This window comes from Miniopterus schreibersii, assembly GCF_964146895.1.
Source record: "Miniopterus schreibersii genome assembly, chromosome: 7".
Classification (NCBI taxonomy): Eukaryota; Metazoa; Chordata; class Mammalia; order Chiroptera; family Miniopteridae; genus Miniopterus; species Miniopterus schreibersii.
The window spans coordinates 68,682,317-68,702,294 of NC_138108.1; the positions used below are offsets into that span (position 1 = coordinate 68,682,317).

Sequence of the window (19,978 nt, forward strand, 5' to 3'; positions counted from 1 at the left end):
CATTTTACCCACTCCTGTCCCATTGCTGTATGCTTTGTGGTGGCCCTGAATGCTTGGGCAAGAGATCTGTTACTCAACTTTGGTTTCCACTCATTGTAAAATAAAAGGTGGCAGGAACTTCAAGCCAAGGACCCAACTATTTAAACAGGATTGCAGCCCTTCTTCAGAAGCCAGGCTCAGAAGTAGTTGTTCCTTTGGGAATGTGAATTCAGAATGTGGACACCCTCAATCTGTCTTCTAAAATATGTTTCCTCAAGTGCTCCACAGGGTCTGACTCAGCCTTGGAGGGTGAGGGGCAAGAGGTGTAGTGGCAGTTGGTGGTGGCAAGGGGGAAGTGACAAAGGGAAACTCGGGGGTTGGTGGCAACAGCAGAAGTGGTAACTGGCAGCACATGCGGTGGTGAGGAGTGATGCCATGACTATCGCCCACCGTGACAGATGCCTTGTGTGCCATACCTTTATCTGGGATCCATGGAAGGGACAGTCAGAGTCATACTGCTGGTTTAAAAGTGATTAAGGACTAACCCTAAGCATAACACTAACCCTATAACCCTAACCCTAACACAAACAGTAAACCTAGAACCCTAATCCAAACCATAAATTTAAAACTATATTCCTAACGCTAACCATAACACCATCCCTAACTCCAACCCAATAAACCTAATCCTAACACTAATGATAAACCTAACATTAACCCTAACCATAACCATATTATGCTAACCTTAACCATAATCCTATAACCCTTAGGCAAACCCTAATCCTAATCTTAAACCTAACCATATAACACAAACTCTAACCCTAAAACTACCCCTAAGATCAACTCTAAATGTAACCCAAAAACCTTAACCCTAAACCTAATTCTAACACTATAACACTAACACTAACCCTAACCCTAAGCATCTCACCCAAACCCTAACCCTACCCCTAAAACTACCCCTAAATGTAACCCATTAATACTAACCTTAAAATAACCTTAACCCTAACCTTATAACCCTAACTTTAACGCTAACCCTAACCGTAATGCTAACCCTGACCAATGCCCAAACCCTAACACTATCCTCAAACCTATAAGAAAAAGAAGAAATATATATATATATAAAGTGATTAACGCCTAATACAAAGAAAGATTAGTTGGCAATGTGGGCCTCTTAGCAGATTTCTCCAAGTGCAACCCCTGTGCCACCTGCACTGAGATCACCAGGGGGCACTTGCTACACTGCAGGTCTCTGGACCCCACTCCAAACCTACAGAAGCTGGGTTTCTGAGGGTGAGAAGTCCAGAAATCTCCACATTAAACAAGTCCCTTATGTGACTCTGGTACAGGCATCCCGTGAGATCTGACTTTCACAAAGCTGCCTGGACACAATTTTGTTGCTTTGAAATTTGAAGTTACTTAGCATTTGACATTGGTTCTATGCAAAGAACTGCAGGAGATACAGAAATAAATCTTAAGCTATAGCCCCTTACAAGGAGAAACTAACCATAATACCAGTAGTAGTTAGTGGCAGCAGTAGAGTGGCGGTAGCACTAACAGATAAGCAGGCACACACTCAACTGTCACAGGTAGAATGAGGTAGTAAAAGCAGCAAGGACAGCCTGTGAGCATTCAGCTGAGAAAGATGAAAACTCAGGGCTCAGGAAAGGCGGCAGGAAGGAGGCAGCAGTGCAGAATTTTTTAATAATTTTTTTCCTAAAACAGGAATATGTATATATACATATAACACTAGTCTGTGTTACCTGTAGACATCTGAGGTCATTCTTGGAGGAATGGGGAGAATTTCAACAGGAACGGGAAAGAGCAGGATTCCAGGTTAGGGGAACAACATAAGCAGTGCCATGGATTGACTAGTACTGCATTCTCTGGAATTTGCTCTTAGTAAGAATCCTCAAGGGCCTTGGAGTTAGGAAGCAGGTTCCCTTTCAGCTAGCTGGTGGTAATTTACATTTATTGTGTCCGGTGATTTTTTGGGTAACTTTCTTCTGGTTCCATAATGTGTATAAAATTGGGGTACCAAAAATTAGACAAATAGTGATAAAACATAATGTTGCTTTAAGAGGAAGAGAAAAGATGTCTGCAGTTCACTTTGAAATGCATCCAAAAAATAAGACAGAATGATAGAAGGATGGGTAGATGAATAGATACATGATAAATAAGCTTAATAAAATGTTAACGGTAGGGTCTCGGTAATGGGTATACAGGTGTTCCCTGTAAAAATTCTTTCAATTTTGCTGTTTCTGAAATTTTTCACAATAAAACGCAGGGAGGATGGGAGATAATGTTTTGTTTCCATAGGTCACGTGGCCTTGAGTAAGTTTCCACTTTTCTGGTCTTCACTTTGCTCTGCTATCAAAGGAGTTAAACTAGTTCATCTCCAAGTTCCCTTCTGGTTCCCAAAGTCTCTCATTCCTTCTTCCCTTCCGACAGGGAACAAAAGGGTTACTGCCTCAGAGAGGCAGTCATCTAACCTACCATGACTTGGCTAATAAAGATGGTTCATCTTCCTCACAGCACAGCAGGGGTGACCTAACTCAGGCCCAGACACAGTTACCCTGCTGTCTGTGGTTCTAGAGCAGGTGCTGTGCGAGTCAGACCTTGAAATTTGTTTTGAAACCAGCCACCTGTTACTGTGATTGTGTGGCTGTTTTCCTGGCTTATGGGATTTTACTTCAGCTGTTGTTCTCAGGCGAGAGTTTATTTCCTCTAGGAATCAACCCAGTTCACTTGCCCTAAACTTAGCATTTGTGTGTATGGATCTTCCGGAGACTGATTCAACCATGCAACACTGAATCGTCTGCCAAGAGTCCTGAAGTCACCCACAGACTTCAGTAACACATTTTTAAGAGGCAAAAGTAAGAATCCTCTTTCAAGTCTTTTGTTACAGATAATGATCTCTTTGAATTTTGCTTCAGGAAGAAGTAGGGCGGGTCAGATTTATAGTTGCTCCTGACTCTTTTTTTCCTGCTAACAGACGGCATTGTGCTGAGTCAGCGCTTCTCTGGCATTCATTGCTTTGCTGAAAATTCTTGTGCCTGTAAAATTTTACTGCAGGCTAACACTTGTCAGGCAAGACTCAATTTTTCTCAGATAGTTTGAAGGGAATTATACGATTTTGGAACTAAAATGGACTTCATGATTAACTAGTCCAACCCTTCAGTGACATTATTATAAAGAGACTTGCTCAAGATCATAAATTTTGTTAAGAATGGAACTAGAAATCTACCTGTATTGCAGTGTACTTGTATAAAGGGAAAATTACAAAAAGAAGTTTAAAAACTTTGCTTATAAACATTAGGTTATTTTCTTTAAAAAAAACAAACACAAAAACATGGTGTTCTAGCTTCCTATTGCTGCATACCAACCCACCACAAAACTGAGTGGCTTCAAAGAGCAGTTCATTATCTGTCAAGGTTCTGTGAGAGAGAATACTACTTGGCTAGTCCGGATAGTTCTCACTTGGGGTGTTTCATGCAGTTGGAATAGATAGTGGCTGGGACAGGACATCTAAGAAGACTTCTTTGCTCACATGTCTGGTACCTGAACTGGGATGGCTGGAAAAGCTAGGGGCTGGTCAGGCATCTCTTTTTCTCCATGTGGATAGGTTGGACTTCTCACACATGGTGGTTCCAGGGAACATGGCAGCTAGCTTCCCCCAGACCAAGTGTTTCAGGAAAACACTGTGAGGCATCTTATGACCCAACTTCTGCTAGATTTTATAGGCTACACAGGTCCAGCCTAGATACCTGGGATAGTACTATAAAAGGGCATGAGTACTAGGAGATAGGGCTCTCTGGAGGCCATCTTTGGAGACTACCAATGACACATGATATCACCACTACTCTGTAGAGATGAAATGGGGTTTAATATTTTAATAAACAGAGTGAGAAGTCATTCTAAAACCTATGACTTATGCTAGGGTAACACTAGGAGCCACATGGGATGGAAGGAAGAACAGAGTTTGGAGTTAGAAAAGCCTGAATTCAACTCCTAGCTCTATCATTTACTGTGAGACCTCAAGCAAGTAACTTAATTACTGTGAGTCTGAGTTTCAATGTGTACATAATTAGAACATTATTTAGCTCAAAGTATTATCTGTTAAAATTAAATAATGGGTGTTAAAGTCTTCACACATAATAGTTGCTCAATACATTTTAGTTCGTCTTACCCTCAGCCATCTCTGGAATCCAGAACTCTAGCCAGGTATTCATTGAACACATGTTTGAGTGTCTGGTGGGCTAGGTTCTGTGCCAGGAGATGGTGATTCTAACGTTAATAAGCCATGTTCCCTTCCTTCAAGGAGCTCATGCTCTGGGAGGAAGAAGAAGGGAGGAGAAAGGTGGTGGAAGAAAGTATAAACACGCATGTACCCCAGTGAGTGAGGCACTGCACTGAAGGCAGAATACATGCTAGTTTGGGAGCACGAAGGAGGGAACAGTCCGCTTTGTAGAGGTGCATAGAGAAGAGGATAATGCTGAGCGGTATCATGAAAAACAGGAGTTTACCATGTACAGGAGGTGGGGAAGGGAAAATCAGTAGAGCAGAAGTAGCATGTGCAAAGGCAGAGAAGCACAGAATATCACCAAGAAAGTGAAAGCAGTTTGATAGCACTGAAGCAAGAACTGTGGGAAATGACATCAGGTAGAAGCATAGATAACGGGACTACTTTGGAAGCCATCCTGGTAGCCTAAGCAAGAAATGATAAAGACCTGAGGCAGAGCCCTAGTGGAGATGAAGAGGAGAGGGATTAGAGAGATATCTAAGGAGCAAAATGAAAGGACTTGCTGGCCATCCAGAGGGCAGAGAGAAGGAATCCAGGGACAATGCCTAGATCTCTGGCTAGGATGATGCAGTGGATGGTAGAGTCATCAGCTTATAGAGGAAGAATGGGTGGGTGGTAATGAATTCAGTTTTGAACACACCAAGCTTGAGATGTCTGCAGGACATTCAAAGACAATTGTTCCACATGCAGTTGAATTTATGAGTCTGGAGTTTGTGGGAGCTGGTTGGGCAGGAGAGAGAGATTTGGGAGTTACTTGGCAATATGAAGAAATCTTTTCAAAGGTTAATCTTTTCCAGGCTAGCCAGGTAAATAAATGATGTCTCAAGTTGTAATGATTGTACATTACAATCAAGTTGTAACAGCCATAGCTTTTGGCTTGAAATACTTTCTCTTTTTCTAAAATTTTCTTCTTAATTAAAAGATGTAAACAAAGGAAAGTAAGCAAAGCAATTGGTAAAGGATTGCAGGGGTATACTACATAGATCCAACATCTGACAACAATTCTCACAGCAGAAAAAAACATTTTTTTAATCTCTGTATCACAAACTAACAATACCCACCACACCTTAATTGATGATCCATTTAGTTAATTCCATAATAATCACAACTACATCATATACAGGAGATATTGTGGGCTCGGTTCCAGACCTCCACAAGAAAGGGAGTCATAATAGTTTTGCTGGTGGAGGATCTTGCCTTCGATTTATGAAATCACATCTGTGAAGTGCAATAAAGTGAAGCACAATAAAACAAGGTGTGCCTATGCCCCAAACAGCCCATGGCCATGGAATTTGATTCTTCCTGGCTTATAAGGGTAGCGCACAGTTTGGGTCTAATAAAAGTGACAGAATTATTGAGACTGGTTTAACTATTTTCACCAAAGATCAGTATCATTTGTATTTACTCTCCTCACGACCCTGTAAGAGCAGTCATCAGAAATGAGGGACTATGAGTTCTAATTCCCATTCTCCTACTATCTAACATAATTGGTTCTCAAACTTTTGGAAGCTTCAGAATCTCCTAGAAAGCTTTTATAAATCCAGATTTCAAAGCATCCACCCCAGTTATTCTCACTTAGTAGATCTAGGGTAGAGCCCATGTATCTGCAATTTTAACAAGTATCTCAAGTGGTTCTGATAAAGCTGTATGACCATAAGCAAACCAAATCATTTCTTAGGGCTCAGTTTTTTTATCTATAAAATGAGAATGACACCTGCCTTGCCTAGTTCTCAGGCTTTTTTGAAGTCTAGAACCATAATAGTATATGCGAAAGGGCTCGGAATACTGTGGGTTCTCTAGACAGATAAGATGTTGGTATTGTCTGAGGCAGTGCATCAGAACCACCTGGAGGTCTTATTAAGACAGATGCTGGACTTAACAATTTAATTGTTCAGTTGCTGAATCAGGGTTTCTGATTCAGTATGTCTGAGGTAGGGCCAGAGAATTTGCCTTTCTATCGAGTTCTCAGGGGGTGATGATGATGCTGGTCTGGGGACCACCCAAAAGCATTGGTCTTAGGCCAATTAACTGAAAACTACTGAGTTGATTCAAAGGGTTTCTGGTCTTACCTTAGAATTGTCTATGCATAGGTTCTCACTGTTCATGATCCCCAAAACTTTTCTCATTCATCCAATATATAGTATCTACTGAGCATCTCCGACGCACCAGGCATTGCTTTGGGCACGGGAAAAACAACCCTCTCCCCACAGCCAGAGCTCAAAGTTGCCTGCCACTGCCTCTCTCGTACATTCTCTCCAGCCCTGCTAACCAGTGTTGCAGCCCCCTCCCTCCATCCCCCGGTAAGAGCACAGGACTTGGCAGGTGAGAGGGGCAGCAGAGGACTGAGGACAGCAGGGAGGAGAGGCTATTGCAGAGGCCTGTTGCCTCTACAGCACTGCCTGGAGCACAGCCTTGAGAACATAGCCAGCGTCTGCCTCCCCTCCCTTCTCATCTTCCTGCTGTGGTGGGAACTGAGTAAACTTCCTAGAATGCGTCTGGAAGTGCAGCACATCAAAATAAAAATCTTGCATAAAATCGGATGCCTCTTTTCATAAACTTCTATACCACATGACAGATCCCTTGTTTGTTACCATAAGCACGTGTTTCCCAAAAATTTCCTGTTTTTTAGATGATTTGTGAATTGAAAATTTTGTACGTGGAAGGAAAGCCACATTATTGAAGCTGTAAACAATAGAATGACTATGGTTTTAATCCTTTGAATAAGGCTTTGTTTCCCATTGACTGAAAACTTCCTAAAGGAAGGAAAGCTAGGAACATTCAGGAAGGATTTGTATTTTATTTTACACAGCTTTGTGAAGGGAGAAAATCATTTGGAAACCTGAGACTTCCTTTCCTGGTTGGTGGCCATCAGAACACACAGCAGTGCTGGGCTCTGGCTGTGGACAGTGGCTCCCCACCCACCAAAGACTTCCTGACCCCAGGGCCAGCTTTGTTTTGTTGTCCCACTGACACCAATAGACGTTCATCCTGTGCCAGAATTTCATATATTCTTGGGAAAGGCTCGGAACAGGTGCACCACTGTTTATCTCAATTTATTTACACAGATCAAAAATGCTTCCCTAACGTAGTCCACAAGGCTTATATCATATACTCCATAATTCATGAATTATCTGTTAATTAAAGAGATGTAATAATAATTGCAAAATTAGTCATCATTCACTGAACTCTTAAATTAAATCCCCTCCCCCAGGCCTGTATTTTCATTGACTTTATATACCAACATCATTTTCTTTAAAAATGAAGTAGAATCAATTAGCTGAATCATCCTTACCATTTGGGGAAAAGGGTCTGTGGATAAGAGAAGCTAGTCTTAAATCCCAAAATGCTGATGTGACCGTTCTTGCTTTGTGCGGATTCTGTGCCGGAGGCACAAATCATGGGGCCCAGGGCTGGGCTGTCAGGCACCACTGCAGAAGTGAAAAGGACCTCTTAGACACCTGCCCCTTCTGAGATTCCGAGTTTGTTAATCCCCACTGAATGAAGAATACCACATGTCCCCCTTATGGCCATCAGCCCTTAGGGCTTTGCCTCAGGTATGTGTCTGGGGACACAATTTAGATATTCGTCATCCTGAGAATTACGTCTCAGGTAGCAAGCACTAATTATAGGTCTGTTCCGTAAGTGACTTCACAGCACCAGAAGGTGCAGCTGAGGTTCGGCCTGGGTCTTTGTCAGCTGTCATTTGAGAAGGCAACACCTCATCCACTGGTTCTGTCTGTATAGCATTACCTGTGCCCGTGGGAACAGCCAGCCTCCCACTGACTGTCACTCCCTCTGTCACTGACACACTGGGGAAAAGAGGATGGGCCTTGGCTGAAAGACGGAATCCATTTCTAGTGTTTTCCAAAGCTTTGCCTGCTTTGTCTTAAGTCAGGGAAGGCTTCCAAATTGCTTTCAGTAGAAGAAGATTTAAAAGGCTGTTTCTATATTAAGAGGGGTTTTTTTTAGTCTTTTGTCCAAGCATGGATGGACTCTTTTGAGAGTCTGTTGATAATTATGAATCATCTCTCCTCCCAAAATGTACATACATATAGACACACAAAATGTTGCATACCATTTCAAGGGGCACATGGACTCCTCTGATTAAGAACATCCCATGGAGAATTAGATATTTTTTAAATTTATAGAAGTCAATTTCATACCACATAGTTCCAAAGCAGTGGAGCAATGAAAGTAAAAAGGGAAGAGTCTAAAAGATTGTACTTTTCTAAAATAGATTGTGATGCTGAGCAAACATTGTGTAGTGGAGCATGAAACACCAGCTTCACCCTTTGCAGCTTGCACTCTAAGGCCACATGGTAATTCATGGTTATATAGAGTCCAATACATCCTGTGTATGTAAATAATAGCACCTGACGGTTGCTTGGCATAAGAACTTTGCCTATAGAACTTAATTATTCCTCATGACAACCATACAAGGTAAGTATCACTAACCTGTTCTCTAGCTCAGGACAGTGAGGCTCAGAGTAGAAAGCAACTTTCCCAAAGCCACACAGCAATTAAACAGAGAGATGGGACTCTGATCCCACCACAGTCTATTACAAAGGCCTTGCTCTGAATACAGCATGAAAATACAGACCTATCCAATTTTACAATTAGCTATTTTATTTCCCACAGTTTTTGAGGCAGTTATATGGCATATAGGAAGCAGAAAGACATTAAGGCTATTTGAAGCAAAATCAGACCCCCTTATAGTTACATCTTAGAACTGCGGCCTAGGAGGGACCCGAAGGCAGTAGTCCATTTGGAAAGTGGCACTAGGAGGTTGTCTTAAGGCTTCCATTGCATAACAATCACAGAGGTTTCCATTCCCTCTGCTTTATGTCGAAGGGCATGGTTTTGGCTGCCCCTGGCCCTGTTATTAGAAGCAGCAGCCATTCTTTCCTTCAGTCTGATGGGTGCTAAGGGACTTTGTGCTGTGTGCCCACCTGGTTCTCACCATCCAGAGGGTGTGTAAAAAGCTCTGCCTCGCCCTGGCACCTCCTTGGTCCTCCCTGCCAGCTCTGCTTCTCTGGCCCCTCCCCCTGGTCACTGCCTGCCTGTCACTCTGCTGCCCTCTGTGGTGGCTGCAGGAGGATGAGGAACCTGGGGAAACCAGGCAAACGCTCTATTGAGTATAGAAAGAGTATAGAATGAGTCAAGCATTTAGACTTCTAACACTAGGCTTTTCTAAATGTACGTGGTAGCATGGGACACAGCCCAGAGTGTAGTACAAATAAATGAGCCAATCAAAGTCTTAAAGGACTTTCTTAACTTCCTTAAAGTAAGAGGATCAAGTAACATAAGCACAAGAAACTGCACTCACCTAAGTCCCTTTCAGATTAACCTGATGAACTCGAGGCATTGTCTGTGGGAGGCAGTACCTTGCAGTGGCTAAGCACAGGGCTCTGGAATCTGATGCTTGGGTTCTGATGGTGATTCCACCACTTGCTGTTGGACTTTGTACAAGTTACTTCACCTCACTGTGCTTTGGTTTTCTCATCTGTAAAATGGGAATAATAAGAGTACCTAACTCAAAAAATTGTTCTAAAGATTAAATACATTACACTTAAAACAGTGCCTGGTACATCATAAGCATTCAAAAAGTGTTAATTAGTATTGTGATTATCGGTTAGCCATTTTCATAATCACTGAAGGGTCAAGTAGTTGCCCACAGAGCCAAAAGGAGATTATAAATACCCGAAAAGTAAGTTACATTTCCTTGCAGAGGTCTGAGGGCAGTGACGTAAGCAGGTTAACATGGTGCAAGACCTCAAAAACAAGATGAGTGGAGTCCCCGTGTTCGAGTTGGGTATTGCTGCATTACAGGCTACCTCAAAATGTAGCGACTTAAAACAACAGCAATCTATTATTTCTCTTGTTTCTATGGGTTGATTAGGCAGTTCTCATTCACAGAGTGTTGGCGAGGGTCCTGAGTGGGCTGCAACATCCAAAGAAAGCCTCATTCACATCTCAGCTGGGAGCTTAGCTGGGATTTTTGGCCAATGGCTTTGGTTTTCCTCCATGAAACCTCTTCATAATGCTTCTTGGGCCTCCTCATAGCATAGCAGCTGGTTCTAAGAAAGAACTTTCCAAGACATGAAGGCAGAACGTGCAGATTTCTTATGGCCCAGCCTTGGAGGTTGCACAGCATTACCTCTGACGCATCCTATTGGTCAAAATACATTGGCTCCAGGACCTCTATTGATGCTCAAGCCCTTCTGTGTATAACCTGTGTCCATGCTCCCATATACTTTAAATCATCTCTAGATTACTTATTATACCTAATACACTGCATATGCTTTGCAAATAGTTGTTATACTGTATTGTTTAGGGAATAATAACAAGAAAAAAAAACCTGTACGTGTTCAATACAGACGCAACCATAGTTGACCTAACTACATAGTATATGTATGTCAGCAACACCGAAACTTTTTTCCCCCAAACATTTTTGATCCATAGTTGGTTGAATCCACAGATGTAGAACCTGAGGATACAGAGGGCCAACTGTAGGTTACTGGCCCATCTAGATTCAGCAGAGTGAAAATAAACTCTACTTCTTAATGAGGGAGTAGCACAGTCACATTGCAAAAGAACATACAGGATGGAAATGTTGCTTCTGCCATCTTTCGAAACATGGTCAGGGAGAAGTGAGGGACTAGATTTTCTTAACAACATTTGGGTTGAGTGACTCAGGAATACCAATATGAGTTTGGATCACAGAGTTACCTACTAAAATGAAGGAGTAAATGACACTAAATGTTTTAATAAAGCATACCTTGCTTATCCATGATTTAAATAGGGTTATTCTTCAGAGTATGGAAAATAGTTCCTTTGGGTCTCAAGTCATTCAGAAACATTAATGAGAATAGGTAAAGGTCATTAGGTTAGAAAAGATTATTATCAGTGAAAAGTATTTCTAAAAGTAACAACTTTTCCTTAAAGGAATGGTGCATGATAAAACCACATGCTCCCTAAACAGTAACAATGGAGAGCTTATTATAAAAAACTAACATGAACTCAAGGGAACAGAGCAGAACAGAACGTAACAAGCAGCAGCTGAAGGACGAGCAGGAAGTCAGACAAGAGGCCCACCAGAGTTCTGTAATTGCTATTGAGATTTTGATTTTTCCCCACGTTCTGGCTCACGGACAGTTCTTCTAAAAGCGAGATCTACTTTACATTTGCTTTGTATTTTACATTTAAATTTATTGGGGGAAGGGGCTTTAAAGGTCTGTGTGGAATTTCTGGATACAGCTACAGTCATACATAGAATTACAAAATAAGATTGGAGATAATCTAGCCAAATAAATTATTATTTACCTGAACTCTCCAGTTCCTCACAATTTTAGAAAGTCTGGTCTTTGAGATAAGTTAGAGATGGGTAATGTTAAAAACGCAATAGCAGGAAGATTTTGGTAGATTTTTCAATGTTGGGGAGAAGAGAAAGCAAGAAGAAGTCAAACTAAGGCTTGGGGCCTAGATCATAAGTGAATGGTTATGTTTCCTAGAGTGATTAAGAAGGTGAGTAGAAGAGAGAGTAAACAGTGTATCGCAGGGGAAGATTACAAAAACAAGTTTGTGACTGAAAGAATATTTTAAGGCACAGAAGCCAGCACTTTCATAACATGCTGATCCCCCTGACTAACTTTATTTAGGAGACAGGCCCCACACATTCTCCTTTTACGAGACCATAACTTTTTATTATTCATTTTACTGTTTGTCATTTATTGAGTTGTTTCTACCCAGTGTGTTTATAACTCACATAAAATACTGAAGATAATCAAATATAAAGAAACAAAGCTTGAAAATGCAACTTGGCCAGTGAAAATGTCGTTAGTACCTAGTGGCAGCTGTACACTGTAAAGCATTTGGAATTGCCTCAGATGGAAAGCAAATGAAAAACAAGGGAAATGAGCACCTAGATGCCTCAATGGAAAACTCTTTTTTAAAAAATAGAGGGTGGTTTTAAATGGGGCAGCGGAGAAAGAGAATAAGCTGTCTAAGTGAGAAACTAGGCAATCCATCAAGAATAGAAAGCAAAGAGGAGAAAAGGTAAAGTTCTCATGGGAACAGGATATAAAATTGATGACAATGGGCCTTCATAGAAGATGAAGAGCAACATAACAATGTGTACTATGTATTATTTGCATAAACTCCAAAGAACTTGGCACCGTATACATTTTTTCCACATCACAATCATAAACCAGGAAGTTAAGAAAAAAAGGGTTTCAAGAAGCCAAAATAGGGGTCGGAGTATTTAGCTTCACTTAACTTTACAAATAATTCCAATACTCTTTGCTACTATCTCTTTTTCCAGACCCAACTATTTAAAATGAGATTCAGATTCAACATTTACATGTTATCTACTATAATAATAGTTCAGTTGTTGAGTACTAACTCTGCCATCAAGACTATTCTAAATTCTATCTGGATAGACTCATTTATCACCATAGAAACCTAAAATATAAGGAGAACTTATCCCCATTTTACAGATAAGGAGATTGAAACAGAGAGGTCTTAGAAAGTACCCCAAACTACACAGCCAGTAAGTGGTAGAGTTGGAATATGAACCCAGGCTAGTCAGTTTCCTATATCCTTAACACCTAGGCCAGCCCTCCTTAAAGCTGAGTGTGCACCAGAATCATCTAAAGGGCTTTTAAAACACACAGTGCTTTTTGGGCAAGGGAAACAAAAGAAAAATAAACAAATGGAATTATATCAAACTAAAAAGTTTTTGCATAGCAAAGGAAATCATCGATAAAATGAAAAGACAGCCTACTGAATGGGAGAAATATCTGTCAATGATACATCTGATAAGAAGTTAATATGCAAATTTTATAAAGAATTCATACAACACAACACCAAAAAACAAACAATCCCATTTAAAAATGGGCAAAGGAACTGAATAGACACTTCTCCAAGGAGGACATACAAATAGCCAATAGACTTATGAAAAGATGCTCAGTCACTAGTCATCAGAGATGCAAATTAAAAACACAATGAGATATCACCTCACATCTGTCAGAGTGGCTATCATCAGTAAATCAACAAACAACAAGTGTTGGCAAGGATATGGAGAAAAGGGAACCCTGCGCACTGTTAGTGGGAATGCAGATTGGTGCAACCGCTATGGAAAACAGTATGGAGGTTCCTCAAAAAATTAAAAATAGAACTACCTTATGATCCAACAATTCCACTTCTGTGTATATATCCAAAGAAACCCAAAACACTAATTCGAAAGACTATGCATCCCTATGTTCATTGTAGCATTATTTACAATAGCCAAGATATGAAAGCAACTCAAGTCCCCATCAGTAAACAAGCTGATAAAAAAGTATTGGTAGATATATGCAATGGAATATTATTCGGCCATAAAAAAGAATGAAATCTTACCTTTTGTGGCAGCATGGATGAACCTAAAGGGTATTATGCTAAGTGAACTAAGTCAGACAAAGACAAATACCATCCAATCTTACTTATATGTGGAATCTAAAAAACAAAATAAATGAACAAACAAAATAAAAACACACCGACAGATACAGAGATCAAACTGATGGTTGCCAGAAGGGAGTGGGGGTGGGGGTCTGGATGAAAAAGGTGAAGAGATTAGGAAGTACAAATTGGTAGTCACAAAATAGTCACGTGGATATAAAGTACAGCACAGGAAATATAGTCAATTATATTGTAATAACTATGTATGGTGCCAAGTTGGTCTTTGAAATATCAGGTGGACCACTTTGTAAAGTATATGATTGTCTAACCACTATGCTGTACACCAGAAACCAACACAAAATAATACTGAATGTAAACTGTAATTGAAAAAAAAAACCACAGAATGCTGAGCTCCACCTCAGAATGCTGTGCTCCACCTCTACTGATCTGACTCAATAGATCTCAGATGGAACCTGGGGCTTTACATTTCTAACACGTTCCCAGGCATATTAGTTTGCTAGGGCTGCCATACCAAAGTACCACAGACTGGGGAGCATAAAAAACAGAAATTGTATTTTTTCATAGTTCTGGAAGCATAAATTCTGAGATTAAAGTGTAGGTGGGGTTGATTTCTTTTGAGGCCTCTCTCCTTAGTTTGCAAATGTCTGTCTTCTCCCTGTGTCTTCACACAGTCATCCTTCTGTGTGTATTTATGTTCTAATCTCCTCTTCTTATAAAGACACCAGTCAGATTAGATTAGGGCCCATGCTACTGACTTCATTTTAACTTAGTTACCTTTTTAAATACCCCCATCTCGAATATCAATCAGCCTGTAAGCAGAGGTAGACCTCTGGGAGCTTTGAGTCTTTGCCTCATCTGCTTCAGGACCTGGGCATTGGAAAAGCAGACTTTGGTGTGCATCTTGGTCCTGTCCAAATGTACCCAGCCCCAGCAGAAGGAACAACAAGCCAGCCCAGAAGAGGGAAACACAAGCTGTGTGTTGTTGATAGCTCCAAACAGGGTACTCAAGGCCAGTCACAAAGAGTGTCTGACACTGGCCTATACCAGAGACCCTCCAAAAAGACTGAGAGTCCTAGCAGATCCACCTAATACATAGAAACAACCCAAACAGGCAACCAAAATAAGGCAACAAAAAAACAAGCCCCAAATAAAAGAACAAGAGAAGTCTCCAGAAAAAGAGCTAAATGACATGGAGATAAGCAATCTATCAGATATAGAGTTCAGAATACTGATCATAAGGATACTCAACAGCTTGAGAAAAGATATAGAAACTATGAAAAATGACCAGTCAGATATGAAGAATGACATAACAGAAATAAAGAATATACTGGAAGGAATAAACAGCAGATTTAGAGGAAGCTGAAGATCAGATCAGTGAATGAGAAGAAAGGGTAGCAGAAATCACTCAATCAGAGATCCAAAAAGAAAAAAAAAAATCCAAAAAACAGGAGGACAGTTTAAGGGAGCTGTGAGACAACATGAAATGTAACAATATTTGCATTATAGGAATGCCAGAAGGGGAAGAAATAAGCGAGGGATAGAGAATTTGTTTGAAGAAATAATGGCAGAAAACTTGCCTAACTTGGTCAAGGAAAAAGTCACACAAGTTTAGGAGGCACAGAGAGTCCCAAGCAAGAAGAATCCAAAGAGGCCCACGCCCAGACACATCATAATTAAAATGCCAAAAATTCAAGACAAAGAGAGAATCTTAAAGGCAGCAAGAGCAAGCTGTTACCTACATAGGCACTCCCATAAAGCTGTCAGATGACTTCTCATCAAAAACTCTACAGGCCAGAAGAGAATGGCATGAAATATTCAAGGTAATGCAAAACAAGGATCTGAAACCAAGACTACTCTATCCAGCAAGGTTATCATTAAAAATAGATGGTAAAATAAAGAGCTTCCCAGATAAAAAGAAGGCTAAAGTTTATCAACACCAAACCAGTATTGCAAGAAATGTTAAAAGGACTGCTTTAATAATAAGAAGAAACAGAGAAACATAAGCATAAAAAATTAAAATGGCAATAAAGAAGGACTTATCAATAATAACCTTAAGGAATTTAAGGGAGAGATCAACAGCAATACAGTCATAGTTGTGGACTTGAACACCCCACTGACTTCACTGGATAGATCTTCCAGACAAAAAGTCAACATAGAAACAATGACTCTAAATGGTACACTAGATCAGATGGATTTAATTGACATTTACAAAACATTTCCCCCCAAAGCTGCAGAATATACATTCCTCTCAAGTGCACATGGCTCATTCTCAAAGACAGACCACGTTAGGACACAAAACAAGTCTCTACAAGTTCAAGAAGACTGAAATCATATCAAGCGTCTCAGATCACAAGGGCATGAAATTAGAAATCAACTACAGTAAAAACACTCAAAAACATTCAAACACATGGAGGCTAAATAGCATGTTATTAAACAATGAATTAGTTACCAATAGGATCAAGAAAGAAATTAAAAACTTCCTGGAAACAAATGAAAATGAACACACAACAGCCCCAAATCTATGGGACATAGCAAAAGAAGTCCTGAGAGGGAAGTTCACAGCACTATAGGCCTACCTCAAAAAGCAAGGAAAATTTTTAGTAAACTACCTAACCCTACAACTTAAAGAATTAGAAAGCTCCCCTGTGAAACCATCTGGACCAGGGCTTTTGTTTTCTGGGAGTTTTTTTTTATTACTGCTTCAATTTCATCAGTTGTTATTGGCCTATTCAGGTTTTCTGATTCTTCCTGATTCAGTTTTACATGATCTCACTCATATGTGGAATCTAATAAACAAAATAGACTGAGGAACAAAATAGATCCAGAGACACAAAAACATGGAATGGACTGATGAATCTCAGTGGGAAGGTGGGGGTGGGGTTGGGGGAGTAGGTGGGGAGAGATTAATCAAAGAACTTATATGCATATATGCATAACCCATGGACACAGGCAATAGTGTGGTGAAAGCCTGGGTGGGAGGGGTGGATGTGAGAAAGAGGGGATCAATGGAGAAAAAAAGAGGGGATATCTGTAATATTTTTGACAATAAAGGTAAATAAAAATAAATAAATATCCCCCCATCCCCAAATGCAGCCACATCCAAGGTACTCGGAGTTAGGCTTCAACATTCTAATTGGGGGGAGCACAAAGATACAATGCAGCTGACTTCTGGGAGTATACAGTGCACACCTGGTGATGCTGATGTTGACAATGTTCATCCAGAGACCACAATTTCAGAGCCACTGAACTAAGCAATAGTATGTGCCATGGACTGTCCTGGGTAACTCTTTGTATGTTTTCTCGTTTCAATTATTATCTCATTTAATCCTCACATAAGAAAAATGCCATTATCCTCATTTTCTTAAGAAAATTGAGAATCAGAGATGTAAAATGACTTTCCTCAATTCACACAGCTTGTGTAGTAGACACTATTACTACTATGATCTATTTCTACTCACAGCACTTCTAATGCCAAACGTATGGGTTTTCCACACCAAGCAATTCTCCAATTCCCTGCAGACACCAACTTGGTGTTCTGCAATTGAAAATAACTCAGACACTAACTACCTGGAGTTAGCACAGACCCCCACAAGGGAAGGGCTCAGTCCCACAAGACTGCCCCCACTTCAGATGCCAGTTGAAAGTCGTGGGTTCCCAGGTTACCCACACTTCTATCTGATTTGGCTAAAAATCCGGGCTTCCTATGACCCCCTCCTCAGATCTGATAATTTGCTAAAACAGCTCATAGAATTTAGGGAAGCATTTTACCTACTATTACTATTTTATCATAAAGGATATTATAAAGGATAAAATTGGACAGACAGACAAAGAGGTACATAGAGCAAGGTCGAGAAGGATCCCAAGGATAGGAGCTTCTGTTCCTCTGGAGTTTGGGGTGCACCACCCTTCCGGAGCATGGATGTGTTCACCAATCCAGAAGCTGTCCACACTCTTTCACTTAGGGTTTTTATGGAGGTTCCATTATGCAGGCATGACTGATTAAACCATTGGTGATTGGCTCAATCCTCAGCCCCTCTTCCATCCCCAGAGGGAATATATTATGTGAGGTTTTTAATATCATGATTTAAAAGGTAGAAATTGCTTGGCAAACTATAGTCACTTAGGCCTACACTTCAGAGGCCCGGACATTACTCTATTACATCAAACATCAGCCTGTTCCGCCCATCTTAAGGCCTTTTCGCTGGCTGTTGCCCTACCTGGAATGTTCTTTTCCCAGATATGGACATGGCCCCATCTCTCACTGCCTTCAAATCTTCACATGTCACTTTCTCACTGACCACTATTTTTAATATTGCAACCCTCCTGCCCCTCCAGCACCCCCACCCCCCTTTCTTTGCTCTACTTTTCTTTCTTATCACTTTCTAACATGTTACAATTTATTTATTGTGTCTATTATTTATTGTCTGCCTCCCCCCTCTAAAACTTAAGATCCATAAGAGCCAGATCTTTAATGTTCCCTGATATATCTCAAATGCCTAGACTAATGCCTTGCACATAGTTGCACCCAATAAATATTTGTTGAAAGAATCAGTGAGCATTGTTGTTCATCGTGGTAATTACAGGTCATCTGCTAAAAACTTGGTATACACTGACATTATAAAACAAAACATGAAAAGTGACTTCTGTGCTAAGATGGCAAATACAGTGGTACCTCAGTTTTCTAACGTCTCCGTTGACAAACATTTCGGTTTAGGAACCCCATAAATCCAGAAGTAAATGCTTCAGTTTTTGAACACACCTCAGAAGTCGAACTTGCCACACAGCTTCTGCTGAGTGCAAGATCCTGAGGCCTAGCTGTTGATCCCTCGGTTTACAACATTTCAAAACTCAAATGGTCTTCCGGAACAGACTACATTCGAAAACCGAGGTACCACTGTACAGTTTTACTTCTGCCCCTAATCCTACAAAAGCTACAATCAAGAGGATGGAAGAACAGAAGGGCAGATCACAACCGCAATATGTGGGAAGCTGGAGAGCAGACAGACCAGACTAACTTTGCAGATATGAAAAGCTGAATCCTAAAGTAACAATCAGGAAAGCTGAGAATCAACCTAATTTATAACATAGAAACCTCAAAAGACTCATGACAAGCAGTACCACGTACCTCTAGAACTGTAGGTGGGTAATAGGAATTATAATAAATATTTGGAAAAAGCTACATGAGAAGTCTGATCCCTGCACCCTCCCTATTCATCAGACAGGTGAGGTGGGTCTCTAACACAGAAAATAGACACCAAAAACAAACAAACAAAAAAGCAACTTGTAAGAAATGGGCTATTCAGAGAGAATACTTTGAAAATTACCCTCCCCAAATCACCTTATTAATATGCTCAGAAAGGTAAGATACTGCATTCGTGTAAAAAGATCAAAATGCTATTCTTTTAATGGTCATTCAGAGAACAGAAAGGTGCTTTGAGAAATTATGAATTTCTTCTTCTGTCTTCACAATTTCATGAATAGAAGATTCCTTATTGCCATAGATCTTAGCAACCTCAGCAAAAATTCTTTTCTTTCCTTTTTAAGTCAAGAACTTTCACTCTTTCACTTAAAGGAAGCACATTACAGGTTCTCTTTGGCATATCTGAATTTCCAGCATCACTGCTTTTTGAGTTAGGACTGTTGTTAAGTAAAATAAGGGTGACCTGACCACAAGCACTGAGGCCTCAACAGCAAGATGGCTACGAAATGACTAACAGGCGGGGAGCGTATAGAGCATGGAGACCTGGACAAAGAGATGAGTCAAGTCCTGGGCGGTATGCCACGAGGTTTCATCACGCTACTTAGAATGGCGCCCAATTTTACACTTATGAAGTGTAATTTCTGGAATTTTCCATTAAATGTTTTCAGACTGTGGTTGACTGTGGGTAACTGAAATATGGGAAGTGAAATGGTGGATAAGGAGGGACTACTGTACAAATATTAGGAATCATAATAGTGTTTCAAACCTCTTAACAGCAACACCTAGAACTGGCCCTTGGGGGTCTACCCATAGTCATTTACCTGGTCCCAAAATGTATAGTTTGGAATGGACACATTTGGTAGTTGGCAGAACCCCACACTGGTTCCTGTCAAGATGGGAACACACAGGACGAGTGAGGCCAAAGTCAAGCTCTGGTTGATTCAGTCAGTAAAGATAAACAAGACACTTTTTTAAAAAATTTAATTTATTGGGGTGATGTTGGTTCACAAAACCATACAGGTTTCAAGCGTACAACTCAATAAAAC

General features: G+C 40.5%; 1 long non-coding RNA gene across 1 annotated transcript in view; it reads right to left on the minus strand.

Moving 5' to 3' along the window:
- LOC308559711 overlaps window positions 1-19,978 on the minus strand; it is a 172,650-nt gene that overhangs the window by 148,701 nt on the left and 3,971 nt on the right. Inside the window, exon 2 of the long non-coding RNA XR_013999196.1 lies at window positions 9,603-9,779. This is a non-coding gene — a long non-coding RNA (uncharacterized lncRNA). The remainder of the gene's footprint in view (window positions 1-9,602; window positions 9,780-19,978) is intronic.